This window comes from Heterodontus francisci, chromosome 8, assembly GCF_036365525.1.
Source record: "Heterodontus francisci isolate sHetFra1 chromosome 8, sHetFra1.hap1, whole genome shotgun sequence".
NCBI classification, from domain to species: Eukaryota; Metazoa; Chordata; class Chondrichthyes; order Heterodontiformes; family Heterodontidae; genus Heterodontus; species Heterodontus francisci.
The window spans coordinates 87111720-87127579 of record NC_090378.1 but is presented as its reverse complement, the minus strand read 5'-3'; the positions used below and the strand labels follow the sequence as shown (position 1 = coordinate 87127579).

Below are 15860 nucleotides of genomic sequence, written 5' to 3'. Positions count from 1 at the left end.
ATAGGGCTGCAATAGTAAACTCCATCAAAATAGTCTGGCATTCTGGTTTTTGAATTTTTCCACAAAGGCTAGGGGGTTATGATCAGTATGCACCAGTGTCTTTCTGTAGTTGTGGCAGATATATACTTCAAGATGTTTAAGAGATAATAGTAAGCTCAGGGTTTCTTTTTCCACTGTTGAGTATCTCTTTTGGTGTCAATTTAGCTTTTTGGAAAAGAATCCCACTGGCCTTTCTATGCTTGATTCATCTTGTAACAGGACTGCATTGACCCCCAGGTTACTAGCATCAATTGCTACCTTGAAGGACTCAGTGAAATCTGAGGCAGCCAACCTTAGTTCATTAATCAAACTGACTTTCAGCCTCTCAAAAGATGCTTGCCACTCTCCTGACCATACTACCTTGGCTTTCTTGTTTTGAAGAAGATCTGCCAGTGGAGCAGCTGTAGTACTAAACTTTGGCACAAACTTACAGTAGAAACCACACATCCCCCAAAACCTCATGATTTCTCGTTTAGTCTTGGGGGCAGGGAGCTCCAGCAATGTTTGTACCTTTGCTATTCTTGGCAACACTTGTCCTTGCCCTACTATATGCCCCAGGTAGGTTATCCATGCTTTTGCAAATTCACTTTTGGCAAGGCTTATCACCAAATCAGCTGACTGTAAGTTTCTAAATAGAGCTTCTAGTTGTTCCAAGTGGTCCTTCCAAGTGTCACTGTATACCAGCACATCATCAAGGTAAACCACACAGTTAGGAACACTGGCTACCACTTGGTTCACTGGTCTCTGAAAAGTGGCTGGTGCATTTTTTAGCCCGAATGACATCACTCAGCATTGGAAAGGACCATCTGGTGTGAAAAAGGCCGATATTTCTTTAGCTCAGAGTGTTAAAGTAACTTGCCAGTGCCCCTTTTCCAAGTCTATTTTGGTAAGAAATGTGGCTCTGCCAACTCTGTCAATACAGTCTTCCAAGCGAGGAATTGAGTAGGAGTCTGCCTTTGTTACTGCATTAACCTTTCTGTAGTCAATGCAAAACCTCATTGAACCATCAGGTTTATGCACAAACATGACTGGGGAACTCCAGCTGCTTCAACTGGGTTCAATTAGGAAGTTTTCCAACATGTGTTGGATTTCTGCTTCTGCCTGCACCTGTTTCTCTGGACTTAAGCGATAAGGATGCTGTTTTATAGGAGAGAATTCTCCTGCACGTGTGGCTAATGTTGTACATCTTGGTTTATCCCTACAGACTCCTTTAAATGCTGTGAGTAGCCTTGTTAGGTCTTCTCATTGTTCTGCATAGTGTCTAATCTCCCTAACAATTCAGTATTAGCTAACCGGATAGTAGGAGGTTCAATTTGAGAATTGTCGAAGCCTCCTTCTGCTTCATCCTCAATATCCCTTTCATCCTTCACTGTTTCTCCTACCTGACATACCTGTGCATGTGTATCCTCCTCCCAGCGGTAATTTTGCTTCAACAAATTGTGACACAGCAGATTCTTTTTCCAGCAATCTGGGGTGTCAATCAAATAATTTACTTTCCCAATCCTTTTGACTACTCTGTACGGACCACTGAACCATGCTTTCAGCGTTTCTCCCTGTAAAGGCAGTAATACTAATACTTCATCCCCTGGTTGAAATGTTTGGTTCTTTGCATACTTGCTTGCCCATTTCTTTATGGTTGTTTGGGAAGCTTTCAGGTGTTCCTGAGCCACTTTGCAGGCTCTCGTGAGCCACTCCCCCAACACAGATACATTGGCCAGGATTTTACGGTAGGCAGACGGGAGCCAGCGACCGACTGAAAAGTCAGTGGCGAAACGCTTTGGCCTCACCTGGGGATCCGACCTGTATTTTGCGGGTCCCCAGGCTTCAATTGGTGTGAGGCAGGACCTCCACCCTCTTGAGGGAGGAAGTCCTGCCTAATGGAGATGCTGGCCAATCAGCAGGCCGGCAGCTCTTAGTCCCAGCAGCGTCACTGGAGGTGGTGGCCACTGCTGAGGCTGCAGCCCAGCATGAAGAGAGGGTGCTTGGGAGCCAGGTTGGCAGGTAAGTTTTGGTTGCCTCGCTGGGGGTAATTGGTTGGGCCCCGGCGAGGCAAGGGTGGTCGATTGGGGGGAAGGGGGGTGTGTTTGGTCTTGGGAGTGGTTGGGGTAGTGGGGCGTGGCCCTCCAGATCGGGCATAGGATGCCCGATCATGAGGGCCACCCCAGGACGCTCGGAAACCTCCTGGTTTTGTCAGGCGGCTTCTTTGGTCCACTTACGGGCCTTGATTGTTTTGGGGCGGGCGGGCCATTTCTAGCCCCCGCAACCCTACATAAAATGGCAGCAGGAGCGGGAGCAGGTCGGGAAGGCCTCCCCGAGCCTCCCGCTCCATTTTATGCCACCTCTACCCCCGCCACCGTCCCACTCTTTGGGGTAGTGTAAAATTCTGCCCATAATCTAAAAAGGAAGATTCATCCCTATGTTCTAAAAGCTTTTCTTTCATTAGTTATAGAGGACCTCTTAGCTCATGTCCATAAATTAATTCAAAAGTACTAAAACCGGTAGACTCATTCAATGAATCCCTAGTGACAAACAAAAGAAATTCCAATCCTCTATCCCAATCATGAGGATATTCATGGCAATATGCCCTGACCATCATTTTGAGGGTCTGATGGTACCATTCTAAAGCCCCTTGTGTCTGTGGGTGGTAGGCTGAAGACTTTAACTCGATTCTCCCCAGATTGCCCATAACTTCCTGAAACATTTTATTCAGAAAATTGGAACCTTGATCTGATTGATATCTAATCCATATCTAGGGAAGAGCTGGGTTAACTTTTCTACCACTACCTGAACAGAAATTGTTCCCAAGGGAATGGCCTCTGGGAACCGAGTAGCCATATCCATAATAGTGACTATTTATTGATGTCCCACTTTTGTTTTTGGTAAAGGTCCCACACAGTCTACCAGCACCCTACTAAATGGTTCCCAAAAACTGGTACGGGAATTAGAGTTGCTGGTTTGATTGCAGGTTGCGGTTTTCCCACAATTTGGCACATATGGCACGTTTTACAAAACTGCACCATGTCCTTGTAAAGACCTGGCCGATAAAAATTGTCAACTTATACGTGATTGGTGCTTCTGGATCCCCACATGTCCCACCATAGGAACTTCATGGACTATCCTTAATATTTTCTGGTGATACTAGGGCAGTACCACTATCTGGTGAACAACCATCCATTCTTTCTCCACAGGTCTGTGAGGAGGTCTCCACTTCCTCATCAGAATCCCATTTTTAATATAGTAGCTCCGCAACTCCCTTTGCTTCAGCTTCAGTTATAGCTGATTGTGCTACTTTATTTAATTCTGTATCAGCTTGCTGAACCTTGATCAGAGAAGATCTACTGACCGTTTCCTTCAGATTATCCAAATCCCCAAAGAAAGTTTCAGATATTCAGCTATCTGTCTGTGGTGCCAATTTGACCTTTGAACTTGTTTCACCATTGCTCGGGTCACTACACATCAGGAACAAATTCCTGGAATCTTTTCCTGCAATTGTTCTGTCTCTTTAACTTCACTTACTTTTTCCGTGACTACTGGAGAAGCTACTACCTGCGCTCCAGCCAAATCATTCCTCGGGAGTAAGTCAACTCTGTCTACTGGCAAACTAGGGACAACTCCTATAGTTACCATTCCAGACATTAGGTCATACTCCAGGTGCACCCGATACAAAGGTATGGGTATATACTTCCCGCTGATACCGTTCACTAAAACTTAGGTATTCAAAGCGTCCTCTGGTAGAAAAGTCATGCCTTTCCCCAGTAAAAGAGTTTGGGTTGCTCCTGTATCCCTAAGTATAACTATAGGTTTACTGCCTCACTTGAGGGATAAGGGGTTACTTTTCCTTTTGACAAGAATTCCCTATAATTCTCAGCTATCTTATTTACAACCCTCGCACTCACAGCAGTTTTTGTACTTGGCCTTACAGCCACAGTCAGAGCTACAGCCTGATCTGTCATACTTTGGTCAGGGCCCCTTTCTCTGCATTGGCCTTGTGTACCCCAATAAGTACCATGTGTATACCCCGCAATATCCAGCATTCTGCACGAAGGTGTCCCAACTTGTGACAATGGTAACACTTAGGCTTTCGGACCTCACTGCCACCCTCAGCATCTTCCTTTCTGGCCTGTGGAGGAGTTGCCAGGGCGTTCCTGCTGTCCCTTCGTGTTCCCGGCTACTTGTCTTTCTTTCACTGTCACACCTTTTATCCTTTTTGGGTTTGTGGAGGTGATGGACTAAGTGTTTGGGCTTGTAAACAAGCTCATAATCATCAGCAATCTCAGCTGCCTGTCTGGCTGTTGAAACCTTTTGGTTCTCTACATGGGTTCGTACTAACAGAGGGAGTGAGAATTTTTAAATTCATCCAGAATTAATTCCCTAAGGTTCCCATATGTGGCCTCTACCTTTAGTGCCCGCATCCAATGGTCAAAATTAATTTGCTATACCCCCTCAAATTCAATATAGGTCTGCTAGGCTGTCACCAGAGGTTCCGAAATTTCTGCCTGTACACTTCAGGGACTAACTCATACACAGCGAGAATAGCTTTTTTTGCCATCTCATAATCTGCAGAAGCCTCCTCAGAAACCATGGCATAAACTTCATGAGCTCTGCCCATCAACCTGCTTTGCATAAGCAATATCCAGCTTTCCTTCGGCCACTTCAACTGTCTGGCTATCTTTTCAAAAGAAATGAAAAATGCCTCTATGTCCCTTTCCTCAAACCTCAGGAAGGCTTGCACAAATTTAAACGGCTGTCCGCTGGATCCTGGGTTGGAGTCAGATCTTTCCTCACCAGAACTTTCACTGGAGTCAAGACCACCCCTTTGTCTTAGTTCCATCCTTATTAATTTGAATTCCCTTTCTTCTCTTTCTCTTTGAAATGCTCTCTCTTTTGCCCTTTCCTCTCTGTCAAATTCAAGTTTTTACATTGTCAATTCTGTTTCCTGCTCAAGTTCATGTTTTTTCAATGCCAATTCTTTATCTTTTTCCTTTTCAAGTTCAAGCTGCTTCGCCTGCAACTTAATTTTAGCTACTTCAACTGAACTAGCATCTGGATTGCCTTTTCCTTCTTCCGGTTGCAAATGCTTTGCTATTACTTTAATTATGTCTGCTTTCTTAGCCCTTGGTTTTAACTCTAATACCAACTTTTCTGCCAATTCCTTTAGCCTAACCTTGGTTAAGATTCTCAAATCACCTCAGGGATTAATCCTCCCTCCTCAGAAAGGTCGTAGCAACTGACAAAGACATTCCAGTAATGCAAACTTCACTCTAATGCACAAGAAACCTGTTTTTTTCCCCTTTTCCTCTTCAATTATTATTACCCCACTTACAATTGCACGCCATTGGCTTTGCTTATCCCGGATGAGCTCCTGTTATATGTTACGACCAAGGTGGGAGGAATGCACTGTCTTTTCCAGTCCCACTTCTCCACAGGTCACAACATATATTTTAAAATGTTTACCCAGTTACCGATACAGTCAATCATATACTCTACTCTTTATCCCAGAATAAAATACACCAACCAAGTTTCTTTAATAAACAACAAAATTATCAGTTTATTATAAAAACAAGATTTATCCAGTAATGAAGCAAAGCATTAATACACAGATTAAAATATGAAAGTTCCTCTTTTAAATCACTCACACACACACTGAAAAGAATAAAGAAATTCTCTCTGCAGAGCTCTCTTACAAAAAAAAGACACAAAAAAAAACTTTGGCCAAAACCTTGATAATTCTTGAAGAGAAAAAAGAAGATATGGAAAGATGTCAGTTGTCCCTTTTGGTCACGCATCCGAGTACATGTAAATGGGTCAATGGGATGTTTTCTTCAGCAGTTCTTTTCAGGCGGCATCGAGAATTAATCTGGCAGGTTTTTTACAGCTTTTCAGGAGAAATGTGGCATCAAGGGTTTCGATTATGACACTGAATATGCAGGGTTTCTTCAGGAAAAAGGCGAGTTGGGCATTTTTCCCTTGACAGGCTGTCTTCAAAACAGTTCAACTGAACTGAAAACAATATCCAAACCCCAAACAGAAAGCCAACCTCCTGACCTCCATAAACCTTGACATGTAGCTTCACGGTCAACATCTCCCTTTAGTCCAATGTTTCTGTTGTTTATTTATGTTAAGGCAGGTGATCTCCAATAAATGTTGTTTTTAGCACTCATTGATTTTTCCAGCAATTGTTTTCACAGTCAAGTGTCCTTTCAATTACCCTCATGGAAAAAAACAAAGTCCAGCATTTCTTCAGACTTCAAAATTAATCTATTTCCACAATTTAAATATGAGTCCTTAAAAACATATTAAAAAAAAGAAGCACTCTTATAACGCCATGGACTTACTGCTGAATTTAGATTAGATTAGATTAGAGATACAGCACTGAAACAGGCCCTTCGGCCCACCGAGTCTGTGCCGAACATCAACCACCCATTTATACTAATCCTACACTAATCCCATATTCCTACCAAACATCCCCACCTGTCCCTATATTTCCCTACCACCTACCTATACTAGTGACAATTTATAATGGCCAATTTACCTATCAACCTGCAAGTCTTTTGGCTTGTGGGAGGAAACCGGAGCACCCGGAGAAAACCCACGCAGACACAGGGAGAACTTGCAAACTCCACACAGGCAGTACCCAGAATTGAACCCGGGTCGCTGGAGCTGTGAGGCTGCGGTGCTAACCACTGCGCCACTGTGCCGCCCTTTATCCCAAGTTCCAACATCGGGAGCAGTAACAGACTTTAAACAGACACCATGCTATTTTCAGCACCTCTGTGGTGGGTATAGGGAGGGATATCACCATGGCACTTTGTGACATTATAAGTAGGCCAACTATACTAGCTGAAGAACTTGCTTTTTAATGTAATTTTTATCTTGATTAGCATATGAAGGAACAAATGGACTGCTCTTAACCAGCCATATTTGGGGTAGGGGACAAGGAGGTGAGACTGGTGGGAATTCTGATGGATGATATCATTCCATGAGGCCCACCTCTCTTTGTGATGTCTTCATTGGAAGGGGACATTTTGTAGGAGGTGCCCATCCAGCCTCTGGTGGAACTTCAAAGGGCCAATTAACAGAGGGCACAGACCCAGTATGAATGGTCCCGTCCCAAATTCCTCCCCGCTCTACTCAAATTGAGCCATTTTCATGCCCCCACAATGGAGAAACTTTAAGGCTATGGTCTTAGTCATAGAGGAAACTGTACATGGTCTGTGATGGGAATGATCTTGGAGGGACAAAATGGCCTTTTCTCAGTTCACGTTAAGCATTTTAGCAGTAAATTAGCAATTCATATTAACAGATAATTATAAGGCTCTTCTTGGCAAAAAAAAGCCAGTAATAACTCGAGGGCTCCAGTGTTTATGGTGCTGAAAACATACTTTACAATCCAGCCAGGCACATTTCAGAACAGTTGACATGCTTCTAATCTACTCTATCTCACTCGCAGTGCAGATCAGATATGAGCATCTGTGTTACTTTAACTATGTAAGTTGTGGCCAGAGGAGTGAGTTTTGTAACATTGTAATTCCTGAATCCAGTGTTTATACTACATATTTCAGTTCTGTGTTTGATCCACCTTGTAATGTAGCTTTACATTTTTCAAGGAATGAGCACCATAATATTTGTGCTTTTGCACAGAAAATCACATTTAATCGAAACAATCAAATCAGAATAAAGGGGTGGAAGCATAAGTAATTTAGTCCATTCATATAAAATATTTAATTCTTCACAATAATTGAGAAGCTCTACTTCTCCACCACAATGCTTTATGTGATTGCCCTTCCTGCTGCTGAAATGGCATAAAATTGCATTAGTCACATTCCAACTCAATTTTCATGCAGCTTTACCACACTATTCTTGACTTAATGATGGAGAGGGAACATGGATACAAGTCACAGGTTCATATCAATTCATTACGTTCTGAAATAACTTCAAATAAAAACACGGGCATAAATTTCACAGCACTGCAATTTCTATGAACAGTCAAAAACATGATCACAGATGTAAGAGCCAAACACGTAGCATGGGACATTAAATATACTTCTAACTCAGTGCAGGAAATTCACGATGGTGTTGAATCTGTCTTCATAACTCACATAAACAGCAAGTCCCACTGTTATGCATGGTGTCCTTCCCTTCCTGGCTTCAGTGTGATCAGTGAAACATTCCGTTAGCTGGGTTTGCTCTCACTCACCAGGCTGGTACTCTGGTGTAAAATGGTGTTTGAGTGTGCTTTCCTTTTTTGGTGGCAGTCCTTCTTGTGTTACTGATGGTATTCTGCTCCTGATTGTTTGTTCTGCCCCAAACCAGCTCTTAGTGAACTAAAATATGTTGTTTATTTGGGAACAGTGAGCATTTTATTCTGCATTTGTACAGCTTTTCTCTGGGCTCACCATAACCTGTAACAATACTTTTGAGCATCAAATAAGTAGGATAAGGTAAAAAGCAGTCAGACCCTCACTATAACACATCGTAGATGTTTTGTGAAAGGGTCATCTTGTGTTAGCCTTATGGATCTCTTTCCAATGTTCCCATGTTCCTATGATTTTAGCCACCTAATGATGGAAATCTTTAATGTATTAGCCATGGAGTGATAGAATATTTATTCCTCCTCTCCTCTCCTCTCCTCATCTGACATGACTCTTTCTCTCTCTTCTTGTGAAATAATTTATTCAAATTGGACTGTCTGGGGTTATTGAGGTACTCCCACAGAGAGATACAGAAACCTAGACAGCTGATCCAACCTCATCTTTCCATATATCTCCTAGCATATATTTAAAGGTGGACTGGTACAGACTTAAAATGGACTATTATCATGCATCAGGATCTTTTGATCATCCTTCCAGGAATAGGATATAGAGTAGAGTTACTTGAAATGCTGTGTTTTAAAACATAGCGGGCTGGATTTTAAGGAGCCCTTGACTTCGGGATCCGTGGTGGTGGGGGGGGGAGGGGTTTCTAACGATGGCCCCGGATGAGGCCCGCCATGGACCTCGGCGCTGGCAGGGCCTGGCCCAATCCTCCTGGTGGCAGTGAGGCACTGTGGCGGCCTCCCTGCCGTTGGGTGACGGTACCACAATTTGAATAGTCAAATCAATAAAATAATTAATTTAAATATACTCACACGTCCTCTTGATGGACTGCTGCGATCTTCGGCCCGGCAGCCAGCACTCCCCTGCCTTCGGATCCCTGCCCAAGGAAACAAGGTGCAACACTGTTGGGGAGGAGGTAAGTTTATCAGTGGGGAGGGGGGGGTGTGAACGAGGTCAAAGTAACATTATGGGTTTAGGGGATGGTGGGAAGGAATGTCGTTTAAAGTTTGTGCAGTTTGTTGTGGGGAGGTGGGGGGGGAGGTTAGATGGTAAAGGTAAGTGTCTTGTGGGGGAAAGGGACAATTATTAATTTCATTGTTATTGGGGATGGGAGAGGGCAAAATAAATTTATTTATTTAATTTAATTCAATCTATCTTTAAATATTTAAATAAACCGGTCGGGCAGACAGTCCTTTAAAAATGGTGTAAGGGTCTCGCACAGGCAACTGATGCCATTGCCGGGGGCGGACTGCTCGCTCCCTCCACGTGATTGGGGAGTGGGGGTGGGAGTCGCACCTCAGCTATTTAAATGGCGGGCCGCCATTTTTGTAGCTTGCCGCCTTATAAAATCCAGCCCAGTGTATTCATGCAAGTGGCTTCAAGATCTAAGTCAGTTTTCACGAACATGTCTGGATAAATAGGCAGTTACCCCTGTTTGACAATTGTTTTAAGATGCAAGATTACCTTACCCCTTCATAATTGGGGTTGTGAATCCTGGTTGAATGCATTCCTGGTGGTTTCATGACATGACCTTCTGCTTCCAACAGCCATGTTCCCATGCTTCTGGCATTGGTTGCCAAACATATCCATCCTCACAGTGCACTGCCTTCCCAGGCCCATTGGAAAGTATTGGATGATTCTTGATTGTCCATCAAACAGACTTTGCTCCTCATTTCCAATATTTTTGTCACTAATAAACAGAATTGTTCAAAGAAATTGAAATATAAACACAATTTTTTCAATGAGCCTTTTGTTTTTTCTCCTGATCTTGCTCGCAGCAGTGTCCAGAAGATTAACATTTAATTTCTGGAGACTTCTTGGTCAATCTGTCAGAGCTGGTAACCCCAAGCTATAACATTGTATCTCAGTCTTCGAAAGTAGTAGAGCATCACAGCAGGCCTTATTTGAAGTTTAAAATACAAAGCACATTTATGAAAAACCTAATGGGCAAGTAAATAATTAGCAATGATAAAATAAATAGTCGTTTGGTAGTACAGAACTTGAGTGTTGCTGAAAAGAGACTTTTGTTGAAGCTTTTCGTCTTGCACTCATCAGGACAATTGCAAGAATACCAATGTAAGGGAAGCAACGCATTTATACTGTATGAGAAGAGAGTGGTGATTGGTTGGCAAGTGGATTCTGATTGGTAGTGGGGTTGCCATGGAGAATGCACAAGTTTATGGTGACTGACAGTTAACGGCCAAGCTTTGTTGAAATTTAAACCAGGCAGCTTGACTCTGATTGATCAAGGCATTCACCTGAGGAATAAACCAGCGAATGACAGTCTCTTATTTTGTTTAGCTGACACAGGCGCAATGTGTGTACATGTTCCTTCTGTCTGCAAAGAACAGGATCCTGTGTATTAATATATGTAGCTTCCAGTACACGCAAATGTGCCGCACTGCAAGCCCTACTGACAATCTTAAATTGGTTGTCAGCATAATTCTTAGCACACTGAGGATTATTTAGCAAATATTGTCCAATCACGGAATCATATCTAATGTTGGAACCTGTGTTTTGAGTTTTGCAAGCACGGGCTGGGTGGGTATGGCCTGTACCTTGCCCATTGTGAACAGCGGAAGGGACATGTTATTTGATACGATCCGCCAGTCTTTAGGATTAGTGGCCTATATACCTAGCATCACACTGGCATTGAAATTCATATATCACATTACTCATTTGTGTGATAGGAAGAATGTCTTTTTGGCTTGACAGCAGCATCCTGTTAGTGGCGAACATCACACGTGTGGCTACTGCATAGTAGCAGTGTGAAACAGCTAGCTTCACCTGTTGCTCACAGTTTTTGGGATGCATTACTCTTCCAGGCTAATCTTAGGTAGACTGGGCACTTTTCAGGGCCCTTGCCAACCTATCAGCACTCTCTTCTCATACAGTATAAATTTGTTGTTTCCCTTACATTGGTATTCTTGAGAATTGTCCTGATGAGTGCAAGACGAAAAGCTTTGACAAATGTCTCTATTTTCAGCAATACTCAATGATAAAATACAGTTAGATGGTAAGAGCATAAGAAATGGAGCAGGAGTAGACTGTATGACCTGTCAAGCCTGCTCTGCTATTCAGTACGATCATGGGCTTCACCTTCACTTTCCCGCCTGCTCTCCATATCATTTGATTCCCTGAGAGACCAAAAATTTGTCAATCTCAGCCTTAAATATGTTCAAAGTTGGCACATCCATAACCCTTTGGGGTAGAGAATTCCAAAGATTCACAACCCTTTGAGTGAAGAAATTTCTCCTCATCTCAGTCCTAAATGATTGGCCCCTTATCCTGAAACTGTGCTCCCTTGTTCTAGATTCTCCAGCCAGTGGAAACAATGCCTCAGTATCTACCCTGACAAGCCCTTTCATAATCTTGAATTTTCAATGAGATCACCTCTCATTCTTCTAAACTCTAGAGAATATAGACACAATTTACTCATCTTCTCATCATAGGACAATCCTCTAATCCTAGGGACCAATCCAGTGGACATTCGCAATACTGCTTCCAATGCAACTTGTCATGAAAACGTGTTATACCGAATGATTTTTTTCTAATTCATCAGTTGGAAATCTAAATTAAGCTTTTAAAAGAAAAGCAGCTAAAATGGCCACCGCAAATTGCATTGAAATACCTCACATTCCAAGGTATCGAGATGGAGATGAATGTCTGGTTAATCTCCCACCAGAACAATGGCTTGCTAATTTTGAATGAGCTACCTGCTTTACCTCCGTTAACAAGACATTCAAAGCCATCTTGGAACATTAACACTCGTGGAGACAAACCTCAAAGAGTAAACACTGAAACAATGGGACCTGAGAGAGAGACTGGAATTCTTAACATTTGAACTAATTAAGATGCACAAGAGAGAATACACTGGACAATCATATGACAGTCTCTCCATCTGTGTGAAAACTCTTTGTCTACAACAGACAGGCATCTGAGTGTTAACTAGTGCAGGACCCAAGTGAGAGACTGTCTGTCTCTCTCTCTCGGAACGGTACCAACATCCTTGCTACTAACAGCCTGCTAGTGCTGTTGGGGGAGGTTTAAACTAATTTGGCAGGGGGATGGGATAGAGAGTGGAGGTACAGTAGGTGATGCACAGTCAAATATCGAAGAGAAACTGAGTCAGTCTGGAAGGCAGAGCAAACATAGGCCTGTTAAGGCACAAATGAAAAATGCAAGGCTGGATTGCATCTATTTTAATGCAAGGAGTCTTACTAGTAAGACAGATGAATTGAGGGCGTTGATTAGCATATGGGATTATGATATTATTGCTATCACAGAGACATGCTTGAGGGAGGGGCAGGACTAGCAGCTCAATATTCCAGGGTATAGAATCTTCTGGCGTAACAGAGGAGGGAGTAAAACAGGAGGTGGCATTGCACTGTTGATCAAGGAGTCAATTATGCAGTAAGGAAGGATGATATCTTAGAAGGTTCCTCAAATGAGGCCATATGGGTAGAACTTAAAAACAAAAAGGGGGCAATCACTTGGCTGGGAGTGTACTACAGGCCTCCAAACAGTCAGGGAGAGATCGAGGAGCAGATATGCAGGCAAATCTCAGACAGGTGTAAAAATAATAGGGTAATAATAGAAGGGGATTTCAACTTCCCCAATATCAACTTGGCCATGTGAGCTGCATGGAAAATGGCAGGATCCCCAAGGACACACTGTACAGCGAGCTCGTCACTAGTATCAGACCCACCGGCCGTCCATGTCTCTGCTTTAAAGAAGTCTGCAAACGCAATATAAAGTCCTGTGACATTGACCACAAGTCATGGGAGTCAGTTGCCAGTGATCGCCAGAGCTGGCGGACAGCCATAAAGATGAGGATAAAGAGTGGCGAGTCGAAGAGACTTAGCAGTTGGCAGGAAAAAAGACAGAAGTGCAAGGAGAGAGCCAACTGTGTAACAGCCCCGACAACCAGTTTTATCTGCAACGCCTGTGGAAGAGTCTGTCACTCTAGAATTGGCCTTTATAGCCACTCCAGACACTGCTCCACAAACCACTGACCACCTCCAGGCGCTTACCCATTGTCTCTCGAGACAAGGAGGCCAAAGAAGAAGAATATCAACTGGGAGAGTCTTAGTGCAAAAGACTTAAAGGGGGCGGAATTATTAAAATGCATACAGGAGGGCTTTTTGAGCCAGTATGTAGGAAGTCCTACAAGAGAAGAGGCAGTACTGGACCTAATCCTAGGGAATGAAGCCCGACAAGTGGTAGAAGTGTCAGTGGGGGAGCATTTTGGGGATAGTGACCGTAACTCTAAGATTTACGGTAATTATGAGAAAGGACAAAGATGGATCGGAAATAAAAAGGTACTGAATTGGGAAAAGGCTGATTTCAATATGATAAAACAGGATCTGGCCAAAGTGGACTGGGAGCAGCTACTTGTAGGAAAGTCTACATCAGAGTTATTCAAAGAGGAAATAGTGAGAGTTCAGAGCCAACATGTACCCGTTAAGCTGAAGGGTGGGACCAACAAGTCCAGAGCACCCTGGATGTCAAGGGATATAGAGGATTGGATCAGGAAAAAAAGGAGGCTTATGGCAGATTCAGAGTGCTGAAAACAGCGGATGCCCCAGAGGAGTATAGAAAGTGTGGGGCGGGGGGTGTACTTTAAAAACTAATTAGGAGAGCAAAGAGGGGACATGAGAAAACACTGGCGGGCAACATAAAGGAAAGTCCCAAGGCGTTTTATAAGTATATTACGGGCAAGAGGATAACCAGGGAAATAGTAGGGCCTGTTAGGGACCAAAGTGGCAATCGGTGTGTGGAGCCAGAGGACATAGGTGAGGTTATAAATGATTACTTTTCATCTGTGTTCACTATGGAGAAGGACAATGTAGGCGTAGAGATCAGGGAGGAGGATTGTGATACACTTGAACATATTAGCATTGAAAGCTGTGTTAGCGGGCTTAAAAGTGGATAAATCCCCAGGCCCAGATGAGATGTATCCCAGGCTGTTGTGTAAGGCAAGGGAGGAGATAGCAGGGGCTCTGACACAAATTTTCAAATCCTCTCTGCCCACAGGAGAAGTACCAGAGGACTGGAGGACAGCGAACGTGGTACCATTATTCAAGAAGGGTAGCAGGGATAAACCAGGTAATTACAGGCCGATGAGTCTAACATCAGTGGTTGGGAAACTTTTGGAAAAAATTCTGAGGGACAGGATTAATCTCTACTTGGAGAGGCAGGGATTAATCAGGGATAGTCAGCTTGGCTTTGTCGGGGGAGATCATGTCTAACTAACTTGATTGAATTTTTCAAGGCGGCGGCTAGATATGTAGATGAGGGTAAAGCAGTTGATGTAATCTACATGGACTTCAGTAAGGCTTTTGATAAGGTCCCACATGGGAGATTGGCTAAGAAGGTAAGAGCCCACGGGATGCAGGGCAATTTGGCAAATTGGATCCAAAATTGGCTCAGTGGCAGGAGGCAGAGGGTGATGGTCGAGGGTTGTTTTTGTGAGTGGAAGCCTGTGACCAGTGGTGTACCACAGGGATCGGTGCTGAGACCCTTGCTGTTTGTAGTGTACATTAATGATTTAGACGTGAATATAGGAGGATGATCAGTAAGTTCGCAGATGACACAGAAATTGGTGGTGTTGTAAATAGTGAGGAGGAAAGCTTTAAATTACAGAATGATATAGATGGGCTGGAAAGATGGGCGGAGCAGTGGCAAATGGAATTTAATCCTGAGAAGTGTGAGATAATGCATTTTGGGAGGACTAACAAGGCAAGGGAATATACAATGGATGGTAGGACCCTAGGAAGTACAGAGGGTCAGAGGGACCTTGGTGTACTTGTCCATAGATCACTGAAGGCAGCAGCACAGGTAGATAAGGTGGTTAGGAAGGCATATGGGACACTTGCCTTTATTAGCCGAGGCATAGAATATAAGAGCAAGGAGGTTATGATGGATCTGTATAAAACACTAGTTAGGCCACAGCTGGAGTATTGTATACAGTTCTGGGCACCACACTATAGGAAGGATGTGTTTGCACTGGAGAGGATGCAGAGGAGATTCACCAAGATGTTGCCTGGGCTGGAGCATTTCAGCTATGAAGAGAGACTGAAAAGGCTAGGGTTGTTTTCCTTAGAGCAGAGAAGGCCGAGGAAAGACATGATTGAGGTATACAAAATTATGAGGGGTATTGATAGGTTAGATAGGAAGAAACTGTTTCCCTTAGTGGAGGGGTCAATAACCAGGGGGCATAAATTTAAGGTAAGGGGCAGGAGGTTTAGAGGGGATTTGAGGAAAAATGTTCTCATCCAGAGGGTGGTTGGAATCTGGAACACACTGCCTGAAGGGCTGGTAGAAGCAGGAACCCTCACAACATTTAAGAAGTATTTAGATGAGCACTTGCAACACCATAGCATACAAGGCTACGGGCCAAGTGCTGGAAAATGGGATTAGAATAGTTAGGTGCTCGATGGTCGGCACAGACACGATGGGCCGTAGGGCCTGTTTCTGTGCTGCATGACTCTATGACTCTCCAGG

At 43.5% G+C, this 15860-nt stretch overlaps 1 protein-coding gene across 16 annotated transcripts in view; it reads left to right on the top strand.

Annotated features, from left to right (window-relative positions):
* Positions 1-15860, top strand: part of LOC137372999 (nuclear receptor subfamily 6 group A member 1-like) — a 399911-nt gene that overhangs the window by 61556 nt on the left and 322495 nt on the right. Inside the window, exon 3 of one of the 16 annotated variants that reach the window (XR_010975552.1) lies at positions 14391-14494. The exons of the other annotated variants lie outside the window; for them this stretch is intronic. The gene's annotated coding sequence lies outside the window, so the exon portion shown is untranslated. Of the gene's footprint in view, positions 1-14390; positions 14495-15860 lie in introns of those variants that run through there. 16 annotated transcript variants of the gene reach the window in all.